Source organism: Dermacentor albipictus, chromosome 4 (assembly GCF_038994185.2).
Source record: "Dermacentor albipictus isolate Rhodes 1998 colony chromosome 4, USDA_Dalb.pri_finalv2, whole genome shotgun sequence".
NCBI lineage: Eukaryota > Metazoa > Arthropoda > Arachnida > Ixodida > Ixodidae > Dermacentor > Dermacentor albipictus.
In genome coordinates, this window is record NC_091824.1 from 100,302,778 (window position 1) to 100,327,613 (window position 24,836).

The 24,836-nt window shown below is 45.0% G+C and overlaps 1 long non-coding RNA gene across 2 annotated transcripts in view; it reads left to right on the top strand.

Annotated features, from left to right (window-relative positions):
* LOC135904591 (uncharacterized) overlaps nucleotides 1-24,836 on the top strand; it is a 161,074-nt gene that overhangs the window by 121,282 nt on the left and 14,956 nt on the right. The window lies entirely within an intron of this gene.

The window sequence follows — 24,836 nt, forward strand, 5'->3', positions numbered from 1 at the left end:
GTAACAGCAATAGTAACAGAAGACGGATTGAAGCCTGCGAGCCTTCTTTCTTTTTTTTTTGAGCCAATTTAAGTCTACCAGCCCCTATACCGTGTCTTACAGACACTAGGAGGAGTGGCATTCTCTACAGCACCCCTTAATAGCGGTAGCAGCAAACCTTTCTTATCTAAAGTTGTGACCGCAAAGGAGACTACGGTGAACCGTGCACAATGGAGAAATGTGCTACAAATATGTTAAATGGAGCCGACGGCCACCTGGCGGGCCCTAGGGCATTCGAGAAGACTCAGCGCTTTGCTGTAGCACTATGCTATTTCTCTCTGTGCACAGTTCATGCATTGAAGACGAAGTACACTGTAGAAAGCAAATGGGAAAATAAAACGGAATGGCAAGGCAAATCACTTCGCACCATAAAAGCACACAAACAAACGAATAAATTGACGAAAGGAAGTTTTAAGATCGGAACCAATAGGGGAAAGCGGCAAGCAAGATTAAAGGCGCTGCTCCGTCCGCCATCGGCAGCGGACCGCAACGGAGGTCGCAGTGCAGCGAGTGGCGAAGCATCCACCAATCATTCCTTCAGTTCTTCGTTTTATTACTTTTATTGCAATTTAGTTTCTGTGTTAGTTTTCTCTGATTTCTCGTTTTCTTTTGCGGATTTATTCTTTGCAAGAGCGCTTCTCAGAATCCCCAACACCTTTCTCACAAGGTCCACTATAAAAAAATAAGTTCTCGTTGTCAAACCTGGCCGCTCGTTTGTCGCATTTATTTCCCAGTTTATTGCGCCTCCTTTTTCTCTCTCCCTGTCACTCTCGAGTTCGTTTATTTTGCTTTTTCCTCTTTTCAGACGCTCAGTCACACTGTCCTCGATTGCTTTCTGTTCCAGCTGACCAGAGCTTCGTCTTCGTTTCCATCCCATTTTCTTCTGATTCATAGCAAGTCTCGGTCACTCATCTTATTCATAATGAAGCAGCCTCTGTTTCTTTATTTTCTTTATCCTGCTTTTGAGAAGTCAGTTAGCTTTTCCTTAAGTTTTTGAGGCTGCCCCGTTGCTTTTAGGGCTGTATTCTGGACACTTGCTTTGAGCCTCGGGCTTGTTGGTGTTACTTTCCTTTCATAATCCGAGCTTCTATTATACATATACATTATATATATATATATATATATATATATATATATATATATATATATATATATATATATATATATATATATATATATATATATATATATATATATATATATATCTTAGTCTTGCTTGAAATGACCGGCTTCTAACGGGAAAAGTACGTGGTGTTCTCATTGGTTACCCCTTTTTATCACCACTTATACCCATATTAACATTGATGCTGTTGCTAATATCATGCTCGAAGCCTGGGAACCAAAAATATGAAAAAAGACATCCGACAGAAGGAAGCTTCTTTTGAATTTCCTTCACGAATTTGCCCGCGTTGTAATCAATAACCCCATACCTTGAATTTGGTGCTGCGATTATACTTCTCAACCGCGTTTTACTTGCGATGGAAAGAAAACTTTCCTATAGGCTCACTATCCGAGTTCACCAAATGGTTTCAGTGAATCAAAGAGAGCATTTTAAAATATGAAATCTGATTTTTTTCAATTGTTCAGGCTAAGCCTTGAATGTACCCAAAAGCAAACCGAGCAAGAACTATTGCTCCTAGTCTTCTTCCTACCCGCAAAGAAAGAAGAAAATGCTTGTAAACCTTATTGCGCTCTACAATATGCTTTTAGCGAGTAACATTGTAGGTAGCAAAAAAACAGTAAACAACTTATTTATTCCCACTAAGTCTTAGAAGTACATATTACGGATATAAGGATAAACAGCGTGCCTCGTCGTCTTTTGCGTCCAGTCACCACTGAGACAAAACCCAGTGGTTACCAGATCAGTAACGCTGAATAAGAAAGGCTGACCACATGCGAACTTAGATTCTCCTCAAATTTTCCCATAATATTCTTAATCGTTCGATGTCTCCAAATTTTCTTTGGCCTTAAATTTGTTTATGTATATTGCCTAATATTGTCTCTTCGTAGTTAGGCAGTTTGAATAATAAATATACAGTTTTCACTTTCTTTCGCTTACTTTCTCTTATAAACTTTTACCAAGCGGTCCCGTATCATTGCCGAAACCTCGGTCAATACCATTAGGGTGTCATTTGCGCAAACGCAGCAGCCCTGAGTTCATGACTGTGCTAAGCAGCTGCACTACAATGTACGCCTTTACATCACTTGGCGATCCCAGTCATGCAACATAACAATTGTTTACCTGAGCAAAGTTGAAGCTTCTCTTCGGCTTGTCCATTCACATTTGTGGGGTTCTAACCAATAAGTATACACCGCTATGATGGAAGACCTCCGAATTGCGGTGCTCGAATTAAACAATTCATTGTAATTTTACTTTTCTCTATCTCAATATTGCTTTAACATGTATTACTCGAAGTAGCTTGAAAATACATAAAGTAATTTTCTGATCGAAATAAAACGTGAACTGCACTGTGAAATAAACCACAATTCTGCGTCATCAAGTGGAGGGTGCGCAACTTAATCAACCAACTACATGGCTTCCGAGATTTACGATACCGATAGTTAGGTCGTGTCCACGGTGTTTGTGTCGATGCTCGCTTCCGAGCTCCCGCGCACAGTAAAAGCATGTAAATCGTATGCCTCTATTCGAATTAAAGTATAAAAAATTTGGGGTCGATCGTCAGTTGCGAATGTGTGTTGCGTTGTCAACGTGTACATCTTCGGAGACTGACTCATGCATCTTGCAGACCAGAGAACTATGAATTTCATCATATCACAGACAAACCTATCCATCAATTAGGGTGAACTTCGCCTCGTCCAGGGAAGCAATATGAGAAAAGTTATTGAGCAGGTCACTGTGGCGCTCAGACAAAAACTGATCTTACGCATTTCTTATGCAAACAAAACATTCGTTAGGGTAAATGACTAGGCTTACAATATCATATGAAAGAGCTCATTGTAGTGCAGCCGCTTGACCCAGTCATTGACAGGGTGCCGTTTATTCTGTGTCGTTTTTCTGTATTCTTTGAGGTTATAACTACTCCGTGAAAATGTTCGTTACTTGCTGATCTTGTGGAACATACTTTCAAGTTTCGTTGCGATGCCTGCGCTTTGTCCCTCTATAATTTTTTTACTTTCTTCTTTCATCCTTTTCTTATTTCCTAAGTACCACCCATTCATTATCCATTTCGCGGATACAAAAACTCTTTAAGTGAAAAACAAACAACAACAAATACGCTAAAGGCAACTGCTAGAGGGAAAAGAAAATGGCCCAGCCACTATTAAAAAATGCCGAGCTGCCATCCCTATTTTTCTATCTTCAAAAAAACTGAAACCCGCTTATGCACAACTTTAGACGCAGTTGAAAGACAAAAAGCTGATCTTTGTTCTACATGCGCTTTACCAAAGAAAAGTTAGCTTGACATACCTTCTCGAGTATATTGATACAGTCTCATCGCGAGGAGAGGGTGGGGGAAGACTGGCAAAAGAATGTGCTGCATGTAAAATATTAGTTTTTTGGAGTTAGGATAGGAAACTCGGTCTGCTGGTACTATCTTCTGACGAGACCTCTTTTCTTTTTCAGTCAGGAGGAACGCATTCTTGAAGTTTGATCACTGGTTCGTATTTCTAAAGCTGTCATCGGAACTCTAAGAATCTCATATTTCAGCAGCTTCTTTCGTGAACTGACGGTATTGTTCTCAGCATTTTTGCTTTTCTTTTTTTGTTTAACGTTATAGACTACAAAATGCATCGTACGAATCATCTTTAGCGCCCTTGTTCTAAGAGGACCAGTTCCTTTTCATCTCTTGTGGAGTCATTTTTCATTCTTTCGTCACCTGACAGAAGAATTCTTCAATATGCTTGCTGTTTTGTAGCCGTACTTTTTCTTCAGCATATAAGAGAGTGAAAAATAAATCCTCAGAAGCTCAGCACTGGCTAGCGCTTATGGTCGGTAAAGTGTGCGTAGTTCTTTGCTACAGAATGATGGGAATGTCAGATATTTTCTTCGAGACCAAAGTAATGTTGAGCAATCTGCAAGTCAGAACAAGAAGGGGAAAAAGGTTTCCGAAGTAGACTTTTGTTCTACACTAAAGCCCCAGATCACCACTAAAGTAAAGTAATAAGGATTGCTAAATAATAAAGTAGTGTAAATAACCAGAAAATTGAAGACAAATGCTAGCTGCGAAACGTTTTATTTTTTTTTTTGCCTTTTTGCAGCAAAAGGCAGCTCGTAAACGCAGCATACGATAAAATATTGTTTTTTTCTTGGCGCGTGGCGTGTACAAAAAAAATATTTTTACACAGAATTATTTTTCAGGCTTATATTTATCATTTGAAACTAAATGACGGGACTTTAGCTGCAGCATTCGGATAAGCATGTCCTGTTCTAACGCGCAATTAAAACAAGGGGAAAAAAGATACTGGACACGCTGATGCAATCTTCCACGTGCACTGACACATTGGAAGGCCCGAGAGATACCGTGAAAAGAGTAACTTTCGCAAGCTTGTGCGCCTTCTGTAAAGGATGAATGCCGAATAACCCAATAAACTTTTGTGCTAGAAAAAAGGCACAGGTGAGTCAAAACAGGCTCTTTTCTTTTTCGTGCGTGCTTGTGTATATCTGTGTGCGTGTTTGTGTGCATGTATGTGCGCTTGTGTGCATGTGGGTGTTTGTGAGTGTTTGTGTGTGTACGTGCGTGTTTGTGTGCATGTACGTTTGCGTGCATGTGTGTGCGTTTGCGTGCATGTGGGTGTTTGTGAGTGTTTATGTGTATGCGTGCGTGTGCGTGTTTGTGTGCATGTATGGGCGCATCGATAACTTAACTACTCCAGGTACAAAGCCAGAAAGCGTCTCGTTCCGTCAGGCTGACCTTCAAGTTCAGAAGGTCAAACTGGGATTTAGCCTACTGCTACCGGCAGCTGCTGCATTCGCCACGTGGGCGCTCATATGTTGAAAGCGATCTGGGATGTTGACAAAGGACGCGGTCGCGCGAGCCTCATCTCAAAAGCGATCTCTGATGTTTACAAAGTGCACCGAGTGCTGGTAGCTTCCTATACGCTGTGCTTTCGACGCTTAGTTCACGTTGAAGCAAGACGCACCATGAAGCATGTGTGCAGTTTGCTCGTTGAAGCAATTCGCTCTCTGCTGCTACCACGCTTCCTCACTCCAACGTTTAAACAGGGAGTTCTCGCGGTGATCGAGTGAGATGTGTTTATGTTTACCGGTGCGCGCATGACACCATGCTTGTTAATTTAGTCAGTAAGCGAATGTTTACAAGTTTATACAGCCGATAAAAGTACTAGTCTTACTTCGTGTAGCCGCGTGCAAGTTTGCTGTCCCCATCGATGCTTCGCCTGTCCGGCGAAACTGCTGGTTTTCTTTCTTATCCTAAAATTTTTAACACTCGCCTATTCGGCCAGGTCAGGGATTTACTTCGAAGCATCGAAGAAGTTGTAGGACGTCTTGACACCGTGCCCCGACAATGACACCCTGACTATGTCAGATCAGAACCAGAGGCTACGAGCCTCAAAAAATTCATCTTCGACAAGGTGCTTTGGAAAATACTCGTCTGCGTCCCGTAAGTGACTGTCAACTTGGCGTGCCGCTGTTCTTTGACCGCACGTCGCTTCTGTTCCTCGCACTTCGCGACCACGCGTACCCCATCGGCCCGTCGCTTCGCCTACAGCCTCGTCCCTTCGGTACTCATCGCACACCACTGCAGCCTCGGCAAAGCCTTTGTACTCTTACGCTCCTTTTTCGCTTGATGCTTTCGAAGCCTACGTGCGACATAGCACAGCTAGCCCAACCGAGCCACGTAACCTGTGAGGCCCACGCCAGCGAGCACCGGCGAGCACCGCCGCTCGCCAGCACCGCTCCTCTCCTCGCTCCGCTCGCCAGCACCGGCGAGCGGAGCGAGGAGAGGAGGCGCGAAGCGAGTGGCGGTGTGCAAGCGGGCGTGTGGGAGAGCGCGCGCATGCGCGTGGAGGAAGGAGGGACAGAGCCAATAAAGGGCCAGCGAGCGGCGCATAGAGATGCGCACGCATCGGCTTCAAATTCTGTGACCTTGGACGGCCTCAGGTTTGGTGAAGAGTGGCTGCTTGGGCTGGTTGGTAATTTGTGGTAAAGACGACGTACAGCGCGAAGGACACGGACTGCGAAAGACGTCAAACACAGCGCTTGTCAGTCGTGTTCGTCTTCCCTCGCAGTCCTTGTCCTTCGCGCTTAGGTTTGGCCTTAGCACCGACTAGGCAAAGAAATGCGCCGCACGTAAACAAGTTTCCTACATTAACTGAAAGTAATGACTAACCGCTGTCACTGTGATATTGTACTAGTTATACGGAATCATTTTTGTTCATATTCGTAAAATCTATTCATTATAAAAGCATTGAAGAATTAACGCGTCAATAAAACATGCAATTGTATACAGAAAACGAATCCCGAAATAAAATTACATTTCAAGAGTTTTCGATAAATATGCGGGCAACTGTAATTGCAGTTGCCAGTAATTGAAGTGGTCCTGGCATTGACAACCTACCATTATATCCACACAGAAAATGTAGAGATTCTAGTGATGAGGCCTTGACAACCCTATATCAAATGTTTTTAACGGGATTAGCATTGTTGGCCTACCACAGCCTCTTGAGCCTATCTATCTATCTATCTATCTATCTATCTATCTATCTATCTATCTATCTATCTATCTATCTATCTATCTATCTATCTATCTATCTATCTATCTATCTATCTATCTATCTATCTATCTATCTATCTATCTCTTACACTGACTCCGTCGCCCAAGTCGTCTACAAGATTGCACCACCAGGTATGTGCTCGTGGTCATGATGCCATCGTGGTCATTCCATTGTCATCATTCACGCTTCGCGATCTAGCTCTCTATACACCGTCGTTGTCACCCTTTCTACGCTGACCTTCTACCCCATGTGTATACTAGCTTGCACCCTTAGGTTTGCTATTTTAGTTGTGATGCCGTCATGGTCATTGCATCGTTATCACTACAGCTTCGTCAGCCGACTTTCATCCTGCCATCAGCTTCGCGCTGCCATTTCACTACCGTTTTCAATTCAGCAGCGTCATTTCATTCTCTCTATGTCGTCGTTATCATAGTGCCTTCATCATTCTATCGTAGTTTGCTGTCGTCATTCAATCGTGATTACGTCGCCCATGTCATGCCATCGTCGTCATTGCGTCGCTGTCTGGCAGTCGCCATGATTCATTGGTTGTCATACCGTTGTCGCATTGGAGTCTCCGTCATTAAATTATCATCATTCCAACTTCGACATCCGTCTATCTTCTTCATGCCATCCTCGTCCCACCGTCTTCGTGCCGTCATTGTTACGCTGTCGTTTTATCATTGTCATTACTTCAATAACGTCAGTCCATCACCGTCGTGCCGTTGTGATACCGTCTTCGTCAATCCGCCCATGTCATTCCTTTTTCGTCATTCTATCGTAATCATACTGCTGTCCTTCGATTGCGATGTATCCACAGTTATAATGTCATTGTCCTTATTGTATTTTCGTCAGACAGTCCCTATCCCGCATCCTTTGTCATACGATTGAACAAAGCTTGTTGCTGAGCTAGTTGGTTCATGACTTGACCTTCATGACTTAAATCTGGCCCACATATGTCGTTTGTGTCTCACTTCGTCCTCATCTGCTTAGCGCCGTAACTTTTGTTTTTAACTCTTGTCTTACCATCGTCGTCATTTATTCGTCGTCATACCATTGCCAGTGTGTCGTCATCGTCGTCATACTATCGTCGTTACGCTATCGCCATTGCTTATGAATTGGCGTCTCATTGTCGTCATGCCGTTGTAATCATACGGGCATCTGTCGTTCAAGCGACGTCATTCCTTCTTTGTCATTCCATACTCGTCACTGCGTTGACATCGCACATATGTCGTCGTGCATGCTGACGGGTGACCTTGTAAATCGAGCGCCATACCAAAGTGAAACGATACCAGAGTGTGTCGCACATAGTCAAAGCAGCGGAAGTTTGAGAACAACCAACTACAGATGTTAAATAAACGTGACTTCAGAAATACGGTGTGTTTCTACACTACTCGAAGAATAATCGCAATACGATCGAGAATCTTTGCAGAGTGAGTGCTCCCTTAATTTTTCACTGCATATTTGACGTCATCTTGCATATAATATAACCACCGTTGCTCCGTCCTTACTGCCTCGTTATTACCTGTCTGCTTCAGTTCTTTCGCCTCTGAGACGGCTGCAATTCTCTGTTCATTCCTTCACATTTATGATTGAATATTTTGTCGCCTTCTTCATTTATTCAAGATTGATTAATTACTCTTAAATACGCGTCGCCTGTACGCTTAATGTAGCATGCATCTTGTGAAACATTAGGCCCTGCCTTGAACACAAAGTTTCTCGTTATCTGTGCGCGAGCGTATTCATATACGCCAGCGTATTCATACTCGCACAACTTCTTCGTGTGCGCTCATTACAAAAAGGACTATTCTTTTCTTGACTTCACTGGGAGAGAATAGAAGAAGACAGGCAATTAGTGGCGCGGTTACTAAATATCTATCGCCTGAGGCCAGAGGAATCAGTAAAGCACAAATAACAAGAAAGTGCTCCCGCCAACTACTAGGCTTGCACCACGTACTCATTTTGACGCTTGACTTGAGGTCTTTGACTCTATGAAAATTCGTCGCATTAAAACTTAGTTGCAAAACGGCCGCTTTTGTAATTCCATCGTGCGTTGTCTGGATAACAGCGACCACGGCAAAGAAAGGGGGAAGGCAGGAGCGTTACTCTATAAAAGGAGCACACGGCTAATTCAAGCGAGACAACGCGAGGGAGCCAAAAAAGAAAAGAGCAAGGATCTCATATGTTCGCGTCGCGATGACGCCTCGCTGGCGCATGCCAAGTCGCCGGCGGGCTTTCTGCTCTCCACAGCATCAGACCAGCTTCTCCCATTCACGCTGAAGATGGTGCCATTCAACCGGAGTGCGTGCTCTCCATCTCTCTATCGCCCATCGCCCCGTCCGCCCACGCTTTGTCCCTGCAGGAACCAAATAGAAAAAGCAGCAGTGACGGCCGTAGTAGGGGGGCAGCTCCTCCGACGTCATTGTTCCTCAACGCTTTCAGGAGCTCTTCAGGCGTATCGCCCATGCCGACGCTCTGTCTAGAATAGTACCCGTAGCTGAGGCCCGTCTCTACGCCGCCTTCTGGGCCCATCCATATGCTTCCCTGCGTATATTCAAAAACATCTTCTTAATTAGGGAAGCACAAAAGCACAGAAATGCAAAGTAGACGAGGTGCTTGGCTTTGTCTAGAAAACGTTTTTGAATGTCCTCCTCTCGAGTGACGACAGAAACCTGAAACAATGGAGACTGTGCGAGAAGCACAAGCCTGCCAGCGACTAGAACAAGTGTCGAGGGGTATTCTGTGAAGTTCACTAAGTGATAGGTTGTGGATTTTTGTTTTAACAAAAACACCAAGAGGCATGTCTTACCATCAGCTCAATACGAAAGAGCATGTGAGAATGGGGCGAGAGCAGTGACTGCTGCGTACAAACTGCGGTGACTGCTGAAAATAACTGCTGTGACAAACAAACAAAAATAACCTTCTTAACACTGTTGTCAGGGTGAGGTGTTTATCGTCTCCAAGTCGCACAGTTCTTCCGATTGGCCGTCTGTCCTCTTGTGTATTCCGTATCTCTGGTGCTCCAGTGCTAGTCCTTGTAAACGCTGATACCGCAATTATTTGCGAAGCATCACATGAACAAATCTTGAGCCCCACTTTGGAGCCTATGGTTTCATAAGTGGAGAAGCCTTCGAGAAGCAAACGATTTCTTCCAGAAGAAAGTAGCGAAGGCAGTTCGACATTGTAATTTCATATCTGGTCGCTTCCAGCTCTTACTAGTGGTCGCATTTAACTTTCTTTGGATATTTCATTCGACAGCAACTGTTACATAATATTTGTTTCCGAAATATGCGAAGCTAAACAAGCTGATAAACCTGTCCGTTGGATTTATTGCAACAGTGATCGCTGTACCGTGTAATCACTAGCATTAGGGTAATCGTCATAGTTTGCGTAGGCTATAAAAACTCAAAATAAAGTAAAAATTCTGGGCCGTTGGTATTACTTATTCTCTTTCTGGGAACCGGTATTGCCACACAACTAGGCCCTTCTCCTAACAACGCTTCTTTCGACTATTTTACGGACGCTGCCCTAAGCAAAAACACGAGAATGAGCATCTGTGAGCTCCTTTTCCATGAGAATATTGCTGATTGTAGGCATCGTAATCAAACTTCACTCAAAACCACAGAGTAATTCTTCATTTGCGTCATTAACATATTTTGCTAACTTGCGTACTTCGCGACGTGTTTCTTTGTTTTTGCGTGTCTAAGCCTTTTCACTTACTCAGTGGCACAAGATGTCTGCTAGCTTGTATTACTAGGTATGCGTGGGCTGCTGCCTTGCCGAGCACACAACATCGGCAATAGGGTGTGTGCCCAAAAAGAGGACTTGCTGCTTGTTGCTGTCTTGTTTACCAGAGAATTTGGGTCCCAGCAGGATGTGTGCCATTAGGTATATATGTATACAAAACAACTAAAGCTTGCAGATCAACCTCTTCATTAAATACTCTGCACTTGCGCATGTCACAACTCCGTCTTTTTATTTTCATCTTCATAATCATCGCAATATTCATCATAATATACATCATAACATATAAAGCATATTATCGCCAATTGCACACCCATTTTAGGAATGATTGCTAATCGTATTACCATCTCCATTTGTTTCCATGGGATGAATGCACTGCTAACTTTCTTTACAAATAACTAGAGTTTCGCAACCTTTTGTGACAATACTGTGAAACATTACACCACATTCAGATTTCTTGTATAAAATGCGTAGACATTTCTCTTGCCTTGCTGTAGTTATCATCGTCATTGATATTGTTGCTGTCACCACTGTCATCATCATCGTCTCGTCGTCATTGTCGTCGTTGTTGTAGAAGACACTGTATATTCGACCCATATTAGAATTCGGCTGCGCAATATTTTCCGGTAGCCCCGCCTACAATATTAAACCTCTGATACTTTTAGAAAGAGAAGCTCTATGGTCATGCCTCGGGCTACCTCGATTTGTTGCCAACGTTGTTCTTTATCAGGAAGCTCATATACCCACCCTAGATTGCAGATTCCGCATACTTACGGTTCAGACATTTAAAAAAAAATTATGGCTATTTAAAAAGGCGTACGCAATATATATTTATCACTGAACCGTCTCAGTTTTTCTAAGTATCGTGGTCGAGATTCCACAGTCCTCAGGTAATATTCGTACGAGAACAGTTACAAAAATTGGATGGGTCCCTACACCATGTTCACGATTCAAATGACGTCTTACCAGACCTCAAAATTCAGTTCGATGACATATTTACAAATCATGCTAAACTATTACCAAGGCGAGATTTAATTAATATCTTAAACGGCCATTTACGCCAGCTAACAACTGACAATGTAATAGCTACGGACGCTTCTGTGTGCTGTGCAATGAGAAGGCAGGAGTGAGGATCTTCTCTGAATCTCTTCTGTGGTCTTACTCCCTTCGCTTTCCCAGCTTCACACCTATATTTCAGGCAGAATTATTAGCGATATATTAGCATTACGAAAACTGCCCCGAAATAACCCATTAGCTGTTATTGTGACTGACTCGCTATCTGTATGTACAGCACTAACTGCATCTTTAAATTCAGCAATTGAAAGAACATTTCGTTCAATGGTGCCTCCGTACTTACGAAAAATACGTTTGCTTTGGGTACCGGAACATCATGGGTTGCACTGGAATGAAATGGTTGATTCACTCTCACGAGCTTCCCTGAACGGCCCTATCATATCTGTTTTGCCGACATCAGCTTATGTCACCGCGGCTAGGTACAGAAATTTCGCTATATCTCAAAATGCTGCAATATCCATGCTAATACCGTCTTCTGATTTCCACCATCTTGGCTTCCCATGGAATACTAATTGGTGTCCTTCAAGGCAGTTGGAAATTTCTTTTACAAAATTGAGAGGTCGCATACCTCCTCTAAATTTTTACTTACACAGGTCTGGTCTCGCAGTGTCCCCTCTATGTTCTTTTTGCAGTGAGCCTGAAACTATAGAACGTTACTTTCTCTCATGCCGCCGCTTTCTGAGACAAAGAAAACTATTAGATTACTCGTTTACCGGACCAGATTACTCATTACCAGATTACTCATTTACTTGGCCTCTCGCTAACCTCGCCTACCATTCTTTCTTTTGGGGCGACTTCACTGGGATCCAGCCACAGGGATGCTTTTCTGGCAGTTTATAATTTTATTACAGACTCAAAAAGAGTACCTTGCTGAATTTCTAAAATTATCCATAATTTATATTATTTCATTTCTTTACGTTTACTTATTTTATCGGAACTCCTAACAATATTTAATTACACTTCTAAATTACAGTACTATCGTCCCACGCTCCACTATACAAATCTAGTTTCTCTCTACTTCTAACCATACGGAAAACCGCCTGCTTTTTGGCCAATCCCACACAGTGGGTACACGCCACTGTCTGGGACACACGACAAGACAAGGCACTGTCCCAGTTTTCTTATGCTTCAAGTGGAAGCCCTGCAGTGAAAAACTGCAATATGTCTGTCGCTTTCTCTACTTCGCAGATTGTGCAAGCGTCTATACTTTTGCTAAATATTGCCTCAGAAAACGTTTATAGCACTTACTTCCCGTGTTATTTTCTCCCCTTTTCCTTTCTTTCTAACTCCCTTTTCTCCAGCTCACGTCAGCCCACGTACGGGGTTACTAACCGGAGATTTGCTTCTGGCTAGCCTCCCTTCCTATGCTCTCTCTGTCTCTTTGTGTGTTGCTGCAAATGAATGCGGCAATGTGGACCTCTACTAGACCTGGATATTGACAGAGCATTTTTGTTTGTTGTTAACTGCAACCTACCGATATTTTATTAAACAAGAAGAAAGGTGCATCAGCCAAAGTCGACGCGAAAGAAAACAAGGTCGATGTACATGTTATATGTATTTATTATGTACATAAACAGTAGCATTAAAGATGGTGCAATGTGTTCTAACTGCATAATATGTTTGCACTATTGGCATTATTTTCTTCGTTCTATTGCCAGGCCTACGAGGTTTTCCAGAATGTCTATATCTTATATGCATTTCGAGTGTTGTCATTCGCTTTTTTTTTATCTTTCTTCTGTTGGGCGAATGTACGTCGACGTCGTCTCTGTTCGCGTCAGCTTTAGATGGTGCGCTTTATTTTTATTTGGCCAAGACACCAGGTAGGCCTATACCGGGGATAGTGTAGTCTCTAGTGCAATCTGGTAAATTTTTTACTACACTGGTGCTAATTATGACCGTGCCATAAGCTTTTCCAACCCTGTCACTAATTCTCGTCTCCTGCCTCACTAAGGCCAATATTTTCATACCTTTCGCGACTCGTTACGGCGCTCTGGAGGCGCGAAGGAAGCTTTAGCTCGGGCCCAACTTCCATGACGCCTAATCAAATAAATATAAAACGCATAAATGCTTTTCTGACATGCTTGGAAGTGTTTTCTAACTTAGAGGCCTTCTCAATGTTCTCAGATTTCAATATTAAAGTTGCGAAAAACATAACAGAAACCGGCAAATGACGTATTCTTGTTTCTTTTTTGCGCCGTTGTCGACTACTTCAGGGATCGGACCACGTAAGAGGCTGCGTTTCTACCAGAAAGCTCGCGTTCGTGCATAGCCTTCGCCACCAGCGTTTCCCGGTAAGCACTGCGGTTACATACGCTGCATTTGCCGGGAAACGTGAGAAGCTGTCGGAAATTTCTGAATGCTACTGCGTTCCGCTCTTAAAGGAGAAGCTTAAGCGTCTTACAAGTTTTCGCGTTTCCGATCACCCTCAAACACGTGATTAAATTTTATATACAACGTAGTTCTTACGTGTCAAAGCCACGATATGACTATGAGGCACGCCGTAGTGAGGGACTACGGATTAGTTGACCCTGTGCGTTTTCTTAACGTGCTCCCAGTGCACGATACACGGGTGTTTTTGCAGTTCGTTCCCACAGAACTGCGGTCATCGCAGCCGGCATCTGATACCGCGACCTTGGGCTTACCAGCGCAACACCAAAGCTACTATGCCACCACGGCAGATCGTTGAACACGCGTATGGGCGCTCGCGCGTGATGCCGCAGGAGCTCTAACGATGTAGTTTCAACACATGCGCAGTCATCGTCGCGTCGAATAAACCTACGACTTCTCGTAGCCTCCTCGGTGCTATTGACGAGCGCCGGTGTCGTGTGCTTCGTATCGCGGTCACGGCTTTGGCCTTAGAGTGAAATGGTATTGAATAAAATACTATGCATACTTAAGGCCTTGTATGTAAGAACGCGCTACAAATCTGCCACTGCTTCGTAGAATGCGCCTTTCACGTTTGTGTTTTCACTGATTATTGTGAAACAGGGGTCGACAAACTTTTTTTTTATTCTTACTGGATCGCCCAATAATATTACCAAAAAAAGAATGAAGACAAACATACTTTCTTTCGTCCCTAGTGCTTCGCGAGCCACCGCTCAGTGACCACACTGATGACCGCTTCATGTGTCTGCTCTGTCTAAGGTATCGGAAGTTCAAAGGTCAATTGCCTTCACTGCACATGACATATAGATCCGCGTTCCTTACAACATGCCGCAAGGAATTGTTTACGCTCCGCAGCGAATAATATGAAAAATACGACATAGACCCTGAGGCGATGGGACGAAAATATGACTTGAGCTATGAAAAAATATAAATGTAAGGAAAAATAATGCCCAACAAAGCTACAGAAACGTCAGGACAAGTCGACCCGTCATCAATACAACCACGTCGTGAAGTCGGATTCGAAAAGCGAGACGTCCCAGGAAATGTACATTTGACCTCCTGCTTCTTCTTCTATTTTCGCCTTTCACGAACGCTTCGGCAAACCTCTTGGCAGTTTTTCAAAACTACTGACGACTCGCCACACTGCTCTATTCGCACTTTCTCCAAACATTGGTTGCTTGTAACCCGTTATTGCTACGCACAAGGCACGAGTGCCATCATCCTTCTACCCGTTCTCATTTCTTTCTCTCTTTTTTGCGTGTTTTGTCCTCAATACGTCGCGCTCATCGACAACAAGCGAGTTTCGAGGAGCGCTTGGAATTTCAATCACTTGCAAGCGACGCGGGAAAATGACGCCCCCTTCAGGCGTCGCCGGCAACTTTATTCAGCGCCGGCTTCCGTATTTGGTATTTGCGGTGGCCAGGCTCCGGTATACAATAGCGAAGGCTTTTTCTTCTTGTTTGTGTTCTACCCATTACAAAGCTATGCGAATAGTTCCACTCTAATACATTGCTGGCTGTTGTGAGCAAAACAAATTCTCGCCTGCAATAATAACCCCGTTCGCGATCAACAGTGCGCTGCGCAGTCATTTTTCGCACCGATTCCTGTGGTTCTCTCGGTGCCCAATGTAGCGCTTTCTATGTTACTGCGGTTTTAGACTTTATGTTGATTTGTTAACCATTGTCTCTTGATTATGCTTAGTGGGTTTCGGATGACCCACGCACCAGGACGTAGCCGGTCGGAAAAGGGTTTCGCCAGTGTAGGGAGCAAGAGGGACACACAGCCGTTCATCAGAAAAGTTTCTTTTTCCTTTTTTCTTTCTTACTTCTCTTTATGTTTTTGGGGGGGGGGGTGAGGGAGGTGGTGAGTTGTGTTTTAGAATGAGGCAAAAAACTGCAAAAACGATCCCAACAATCTTTTCACGGCGCCTAATTTCAGTTTTCCCACATCATGACAGAAACGGAAGAAAGCACTGGGAAAACTCCAAACACAAGCATTAAGATCGTAATGATGGATCACTACGTTCAATCGGTGTGTCAATAAAAAAAACGGACATTATCTCAGGGCACGCATAGAACCCGTAGAGCACAGTGCGATCTCGCAAGGAGTCGTGATGAACCGAGTGAACGATTCATTATTGTAGCTAGACGCGTAACGAATTGGCTGTGGTGGTGTGCTGCTAAGCTAGGCGCGCCATATTGTCGAAGCAGTTCGTGCGCCACGGTAACAACAGAAACCAGCCAATAGTGATAGTCTACATATTACAACTCAAGGCAACTCTGCAACGTCAAATCGTTCTTACGAACCGAAAGCTTGTAGATTGCTGGCCGAGGCACTGGATTCAATACCTTGCCGTGGCGTCCAGCGACAAAGAGCAAGAAGTCTGGTGCACATGTTAAGTTTTGGCGAATCCTGCAGAGCCCAATGTAGCAATAACAATACATAGTCCCCACCACGGCTTCTTTTGTATGGCCCGGGAGCATAGCTTGGAACACTAAACCGTATCCTTTATTTAGCGAAATATGTCCTCAGCGAAGACTGCTCTAAGCAAAAGAGTTGTGCATGCTCTTCCCTCCCAAAACCACTTCGGTGTGAATGCCGCTTTCGACCTAATTATGCGGATAATGCCGTGTTATTTAGAAAAAAAACTCGGCAGCCGCAACCTACAAATTTATTTTTTGGCAATTTTCTTCTCAATCTTTCTTTTATCCATCACTCACGACCGGCTGATACGGGTAATAACATGATGTAAGCAGAGTAGCCACTCGCTTCACTGACAAATCGCGAGAACGTAGATCATTAAAACGGCGGCAAACATCGACGTTATCGCTGTTCCGGTATCTATTTTAGCACGCTGACTCGGCTTCACCACACGTGACTTCTTAAGAACTTTGTTACAGGCGAACAAATCCGATAGCTTAACGACAAAATTATATTGAAGTCTCCCATTTCTTGCAATACTTCAAGAACAATACGCATGGTTCAGGATTTCTTTTGTGCCTTGATATCATGGCAGCGCTACCTAATGCATAAAAAGTATGGCTAATGCTTTCAACACACATTTCTGTGTTCGCAAAAACTAGCGCAGAAACATGCTCCAGTTCCTCGTGTTAATATATTTTTTCGTAAATAAGTTAACAAGCAGACTCACACCATTTCGCTCCCGTGGTTCTTAACCCTGAGCAAAACCCTAAACACGTCTTCCGGAAGGAAAACAATCGAGCGCTATAGAAACATAAATGTTAACCTATACTTTTAGAGAGTTGCTTTCTTTTCTCAACGCTATTTCGTACGCAGTAAGGACATGATTGTATAGGTTGTGTCGCTTATGAGTGTTGCATGCAATTCTATTTGAAACTAAGAAAAACAAAGAAGAAAATTTCACAAAAACTGTGTGCCATTGACGACTATTGAATGCGGTGCCTTACAACGTTTCAACAATCTCGGTAATAAAGCGCACTCTTGCGCACAGGCGGCCAAATAATAGGCGACACAGACGTGGGCGCCGGTGAAAGTGAATGTTGTACTACAGGAGTCTAAGTCGAAATGCCCTGTCAACCTCACAGAACACGTATACCGATCAGCGCCACTCGCTCTTCGCGAAAGCCATCCAGATTGCGCCATATCTGACCCACTGGGCACGGCCCACGAACACGGACTTCGCGAAGGAAACACAAGAGAGAGAGAGAGAATGAAGAGGAAAGGCAGGGAGGTTAACCAGATATGAGTCTCCGGTTTGCTACCCTACACTGGGGATGGGGGATAGGGGTTAGAAAGATGACAGAGAGGAAAACGCAAAAAAAAACGGAAAAAAAACGCACGCGCACACATGGAGACACACACACAAAAGGCGTTCCAGTTAAAGTCGTTCACACAGGCCGGTAGATCGCAAGAAGCGCAAAAGCGCTTGCACGGCCTTCTTCTGTGACGGTAGGTCCTTTCGATGTTGCAGAATTCTTTTTTCGGATAGCGGTTGGTCGTCCAGTTGGTCAAGTTCCTGGCTGAGGCATGCCCTCTGTGGACTGTACTGCGGGCAGGTGCACAAGATATGGCCAATTGATTCTTCATGGCCGCAGTGGTCACAGGTTGGGGTGTCGGTCATCCCTATGCGGAAGGCATAGGCTTTAGTAAAGGCAACGCCCAACCAAAGTCGATATAAAACCGTGGCGTCTCTACGGCGAAGCTGTGATGGCGCTCGAAGACTTAATGTTGGATCAAGTGAGTATAGTCGCGGATTTCTTAAATGTGGCTCATTCCATTGCGACGCGGTGCACTGCCGAGCAAGTAGGCGGAGCTTCCGTGCCGCGTCAGTTCTGGAAAGAGGAATTGGGACGCGGCGCTCCTCAGTATGGGCTGAGCGGGCAGCATGATCCGCCCGTTCATTGCCGACAATCCCGCAGTGACTTGGAAGCCACTGAAAGGTTATTTCGTGGCCTGCATCACTTATATGGTGTAATGTCTCTGTAATACGGAATATTAGTTGTTCGTGCGGTCCGCGTCGTAAAGGTGACAGTAGAGACTGCAGTGCCGCCTTCGAATCGCAGAATATTGTCCATTTGTGTGGCGGTTCATCAGCAATGTGATTAAGAGCAGTAAAGAGCGCTGCGAGCTCTGCTGCCGTCGATGTTGTCGCGTGGGTCGTCTTAAATTTGATAGTTGTAGCTTTCGCTGGTATGACGATTGCCGCCGTGGAGCTGCTTGGAAGGACAGATCCATCAGTGTAAATATGCATAGAGTCAAGGTAGTTCTCGTACAAATATAGTAGCGTGAGCTGTCTAAGGGCTGGTGATGACAGATCAGCTTTTTTCGAGATACCAGGTATTGCGAGGTTGATTTTTGGCTGAGCGAGGCACCATGGAGGGATCGAAGGTCTCGCAGCCGGAGTGAAACAAGCTGGCAATGATTCATCATATGCAGTTATCGTTTGGCTGAAAGATGTGTGTGGCCTGTCCACTGGTAGAGAGGCTAAATGGTGACGAGGAGTCCTGGCTAGATGCCTTATATGGGTCCTGAGTACTTCAATTTCAATATGGGTCTTGACAAGGTGGTCTCTAGCGATTGCTATCGTAGCCACTGTTGAAGCACTCTGAGGCAGGCCTAGACAGATCCGGAGCACTTGACCCTGAAGACTTTGTATTGTGCGTAGATTCGTTTTGCCTGTGTTGTTTTTGCTGGCAAGCTGTATCGCAGAAATCCCAGAAAAAGCACCCTGTACAGTTGTAACATGGCACTAGGCGACATTCCCCAGGTCTTGCCAGCGAAAAACTTGAACAGGTGGCAGATGCCTGTCAACCGTTTTTTCACGTAAGATATGTGTGGGCTCCATGACAAGTCCCTGTCGATTATGACACCTAGAAACTTGTACGATCGGACCCGCCGTATTATTTGGCCATTTATCATTACACTGTAGTTTGCCATGGGTTTGCGCGTAAATGGCACTAGTGCGCATTTCTCGGAGGAAATTTCCAGGCCTCGATTACGGAGGTAGATAGCAGTTTGTGTCGCGGCTTTCTGAATTCTCGCTCGCAGCTGTAAGCGTGTTACTGCAGATGTCCATATGGAGATGTCATCCGCGTCATAGCCTGACTGTGGTTGGCACGTCCTCATGGAGAGCAATTAGTGTTAGATTGAATAACACGGGGCTAAGTACACCGCCCTGGGGGACGCCGCGGTAGCTATAATGTAGAGAAGTATGGCCTTCCTCGGTGCTTACAAAGAAGGATCGCATGGATAGATAGCTCCGTATCCATTGAAACATCCGACCACCCACTCCTACCTCTGCGAGAGCAGAGAGGATGGCTTCATGCGTAATGTTGTCATACGCCCCTTTAACGTCGAGGAATAAGGATGCGCAGAGACGCTTACGGCGTTTCTCATGTTGAAGGTAGGTCACCAGGTCGACGACGTTATCGATCGATGATCGACCGCGTCGGAAGCCCGCCATGGCATCTGGGTAGGTGTTGTGGTACTCCAAGTACCACTCCAGGCGTCCTAGGATCATCCTCTCCATTACTTTGCCCACACAGCTCGCCAAAGCGATCGGGCGATATGAGGAGAGCTCCAACGGCGACTTGCCAGGCTTCAGCAGTGGAACAAGGCGACTTGTCTTCCATGTTGTTGGTAGCGTGCCATTTCTCCAAGATTCATTGTACACCTCAAGAAGAGCCCCTCTCGCTCGCTCCCCCAGGTGACACAAAGCTCGGTAGGAAATTCCGTCGGGTCCTGGCGCTGATGTGCGGCTACACAAAGCTAATGCTGCCTTAAGTTCGTGGATCGAGAATGGTAGATCCAACCGGTGATCACGTGGTGGCGGACAGCTGCTCGAAGGCGATAGAATGTTGGTAGCTGTGAGTTGGCCGGATAATCTGGCGCAGAAATCCTCTGCCACGTCAATCTCCGATCTCTTTTGAGAGAGGGCAAGTGCCTTGAATGGGAATCGCTGTACGGGAAGTGTCCGCAGTCCGCGCACTGTTCTCCATAGTTGCGATAAAGGCTTGCGTGGATCTAGCGACTCACAGAAGCCAGCCCAACGTTGCGATTCGAGCTTGTCTAACCGGCGCTGTATCTTCTTTTGCGTGCGCCTGGCGGTCCGTAGATCGTCCATTGTTTTCGTACGTCGGTATCTTCGTTCAGCACGTCGTCGGATTGCTCGAAGTCGTTCTAGTTCCACATCATAATCATTAAGTTTCGAGGAGCATGTTAGAGTACGCATAGTGTCTTGCACCACGCTCTTGATTGCCTCTTCCAAGTCGAAAGATGGATTGGCGTCGCAGTGTTCTTCCATAATAGACTGAAATTTAGGCCAGTCCACTCTTTGGATCGTATCCCGTATTTTGGAAGCGGTCAATCCTCTGAGCTTGATGTACGTGGGGATATGGTCGCTTCCGTGTGTCTCTATGTCCGCAAACCACCCTGCACGTCTGACTAGGCTTCGTGAGACGAAAGCCAAGTCAAGACAGCTGCTGTACGTGGAGCCACGTAAGAACGTAGGACTTCCATCATTCAGCAGCCAAAGTTCATTACTGGAGGCGAAAGCTGCCAGAGCTCTGCCTCTTGCGTTGATGATCGGACTTCCCCAGAGTGTATGATGGGCGTTGAAATCTCCAGTGATGACCCAGGGATTGGAAGTTGAGGAAAGGATGTCTCGTAGTCTTTTGTTATCAAATCGACTTGACGGAGATAGGTAGGCGCCTACAAAAGTGAAGGCCAGATTCTTTTTCCTTACGTTTAGGCATATATATTGATTACTGTCATGAGGTGGTACAGGCTGATGAGTGTAGGTGAGGTCACGGCGAATGAACACCAAAACCTTACTGTTTTCATAAACAGCTGACGACATAAATGATTCATATCCAGAAAGCCTGATTTTGTTCGAAACGTTCGGCTCGCAAATGACGATAATGGGAAACATATTGGCGAACACGAAGCGACGGAAATCCGAAAGGCGCTCTCTGAGTCCGCGGGCATTCCACTGAAAAATAGCTGCTTGTCGGACCTCTTCCCTAAAAGACCGTGGCTGTGGAGCCATGATCTACTCAAGGGTTGCAAGCACCGGACTCAGAGCGTCCAGTACTTGAAGCGCACTTCTGGCAGACGGTGTGTGCATGTTGCTTAGCAGCACGCGAATGGCATTCATTAAAGGCCTAATAAGTGATATCACTTGCTCATCTGTTTTCCGCGACTCCTCGGATACAGCACCTTGCTGTACTGGGGGCGGCTTTTTCTGCGGCTCTTCTGGCGGTCGTGTACGCGGAAGTGGCGGCCATTCCTTTGTGGAGAGAGATCTGGCAGTTTGCTCCCTTCCAACATTGGTGTTCGGAGTGCTGGAAACGTCCGCTGATGATGATGCTTGACTAGGGGACTTTTCCTGAAAGCTTGATGTTTTCCGCCGTGAAGACCCTCGTCGGTGACGTCGTCTTCGCCGTACTTTCACAGCGGCCTCTTTGTGGGTAGAGTTGTCTCTCACCATTTGCTTAAGAATGGTGAACTCTTTCTTGATCTGGGGACAGTCTTTGGAAGAGGCGCAGTGATCACCTTGACAGTTTGGACACTTGAACGTGGTTGCGCTGCAGTTGTCTTCTGAGTGGGGTTCGGCACATCGAGGGCACACGGCTGAATTTCTGCAAACACCCTTCACATGTCCAATCTTCTGACAATTGAAGCATTGCATTGGTCTTGGAATAAATGGTCGAACCTGATGGCGAAAGTGGCCGACCTTCACGTAGGGTGGAAGGCAGTCGCCTTTGAAGGTTATCTTCACACAACGTGTGTTGCCGAGGCGACCAACATGCACAATCACGTTGTGTTCGCTCACTGGTTTTATGAGAATTGGGAGGTCTGCATTAGATATTTCATTGTCAATGTCATAGATGACTCCAGTTATTGTGGCACCATTCGTTGGCACGATGGATCGGACCTTGATGTTTCCCAGCTGCGTTACATGTTGTAGTATGGTCAGTGCACTCGGGTTCATCACATCGATTGCCAGGATGTTTCGTCGAGTATTTATCCTAACATCCCTGATTTCATTTGGCACGGTGTTTTCTAGATACACGGAGAGTGCTTGCCTGTTGAGGACGCGCAGGTTGTCGGTAGCGTTCTGTGGCACAAACAGGAAACACAAAAAAAGGAAACACAAAGTAGCCAGCCCCGCAAAGAAGGTGGGCTAAAGGCTCGATGGTGCAGAAAGGAGCGTGAGCGAATGCGATGACGGGCACACTCTTGAAAAGCGTGGTGCGCTAAGCTATCTCTTGTTCTACGCGCACTGTCACGGGGATCACGTGTGGCAAGTAGGGTTAGTAGTAGAAGTAACGTGACTTTAGTATTGAGATAGAGAGGAGGGAGACGGAAACAATCATTAAAGTAAATATAATGAAACTCCAATCGTCTTTGCTGGTGTTACAGCCTTGCGGATGTAGAGGCCTAGTGGTGCCCAAATGCGTTTGGTCAGTCAAGCAGCGGAGCACCACTTTCGCCGAAGTGTCACCTGAATGACTCCCGTAAAAGGGCCTAGAGTATCGAACCTTACGTGTGCTTGGCATGCTTGTCGACACAATGGAACACCTGTCTAACGATGCTGTCTCGCCGATGAGGTCTTCCCGTGGATAAGTATTCTGGCTTGAGCAAAGAGAAAGCAACATGGTAGTACAAGAATGGGAGATATGAAATATGAGAGAGAGCATCATGCGATACACAACGAGCACGTTCCGATGATGTGAACTGGAACGAATGAAATTACGTGCTTCTGAGCTTCGTGCAAAGCAACACTACCTGATCTGATGAAACGTTTTATAAATTTTTGATTTTTATGTTTCATTGGCTTCCCCGCATTTTTATTCCTATTTGTTAAGCGTTATTCAGCTAACCTGCGCCTTAGAGGGTTCTACGGGTTCAACGGGAATGCGGGCGTCGTTCGAATTATAGTCACGTACGCTAAGCGAGAAAGAAAGAAGGTGTTTGCACAAACAAGTCTCTTTTTTCTGGCCATAGACCCTTGCTTCCTCGACTTGTAGAAGGTAAACTTACAAATAATAAACGAAGTTTAATATGCGAGTCCGGGACCTGGGAATCCACGTCAGAGTCAGTTATGGGGAAAGGTGACGTTTAACCTTTCCGGTTGCGAATTTCACGACACAAGGGAGGAACTTGTGTTTCGTGCATCTGAATGATAAGTCATTAAAAATATTTCTGATCGCAATACCCGACAGCAATACAGATGCATTTCTGCTGAAACGTGTAAAAAAACATTTCGGACCTTGTTGAGTAGTATGAACAAAAACTGAGCACTTTCCGCTGTACGCAAGTAATGAGCACTAATCCTAGCTGCCAAATTCGCTTTTACAGCAATGTTGAGGAACATGCATTTACAGATATCCGCCACGATTTCATAAGCGCAAGACACCCTCTAGGATGCAACTCCCAACGGCAACAAAACACACACACATACACGCCATCTTAATTGCCTTTTTATCTGTTCAGTCTTTTTTTTTTTCATGGCATATTGAACCTCTATTTTTCCTGTCGATACGAGTATGAAGCCACTGAAAAAAAGGAACACTCTAGAACCCCTAATAATGACACTACCGCAAGGCGAACGAAAAGACTCCCAAGGCAATTTTCTTTATTTCGATCGACCTCTGCAACAGTGCATGATTCGCCAAAGTTATCGCAAAGTTTGAACCATGAAAAGAGGATTGATGCGTTAGGGAGTACCTCCCCGGACATCCAAAGAATGTGCAGTAAAAAGCAAGTCGTATTGTTCAACTCAGGGTTTCCAGAACTGGAATATAGATTTTAATGCAGCATGCATAGTAGCTAGAGAGACACGAAGCTATACGAACTGCGCTTAGCGTCTGTCTTCTTAGGCATCGCTGACCTGTCCCGGCTTTCTTCTTTTTAAACTGTTCTTCATGAGCACAAGCATGCGAAGGACGTGACGATGGCTGTAGGAGTCGTTAAACTTCACGTCGACAGTGTGGCTCACAAAACTTTATCCCTATAAGGCCGATCTCATTAATGGTAAAGCACATTCAAATATTTTTATCCTCTGCTCGGAAATGGGATTCAGAACACGGAGTAAAGAAAGTGATCTATCCTTTTAACGCGTCAAAAAAGCGACGTCTCTTCTTCAGATCATCGGCCTGTAACGCACTCTTCTGCTTAGTTTCTTGCGTGCACCGCTGACACCCAAATCGGCGTGGCAAATTTATACTCCGCTTCTGTATTATATAGAGAGAACAGCGATACGCTGACAAGTGCTCGACATACTCATACAGTCAACCGATGTGCAAATAAGGGAAGGGAGCGTAACAGCGGACAACAGCAACAAGCAACATGGCTCAAGGGGAACGCTATAAAGCGTTTAAGGTTAAGTCGGAAGGCGGCCAGTCTTTCTGCAGCCAATT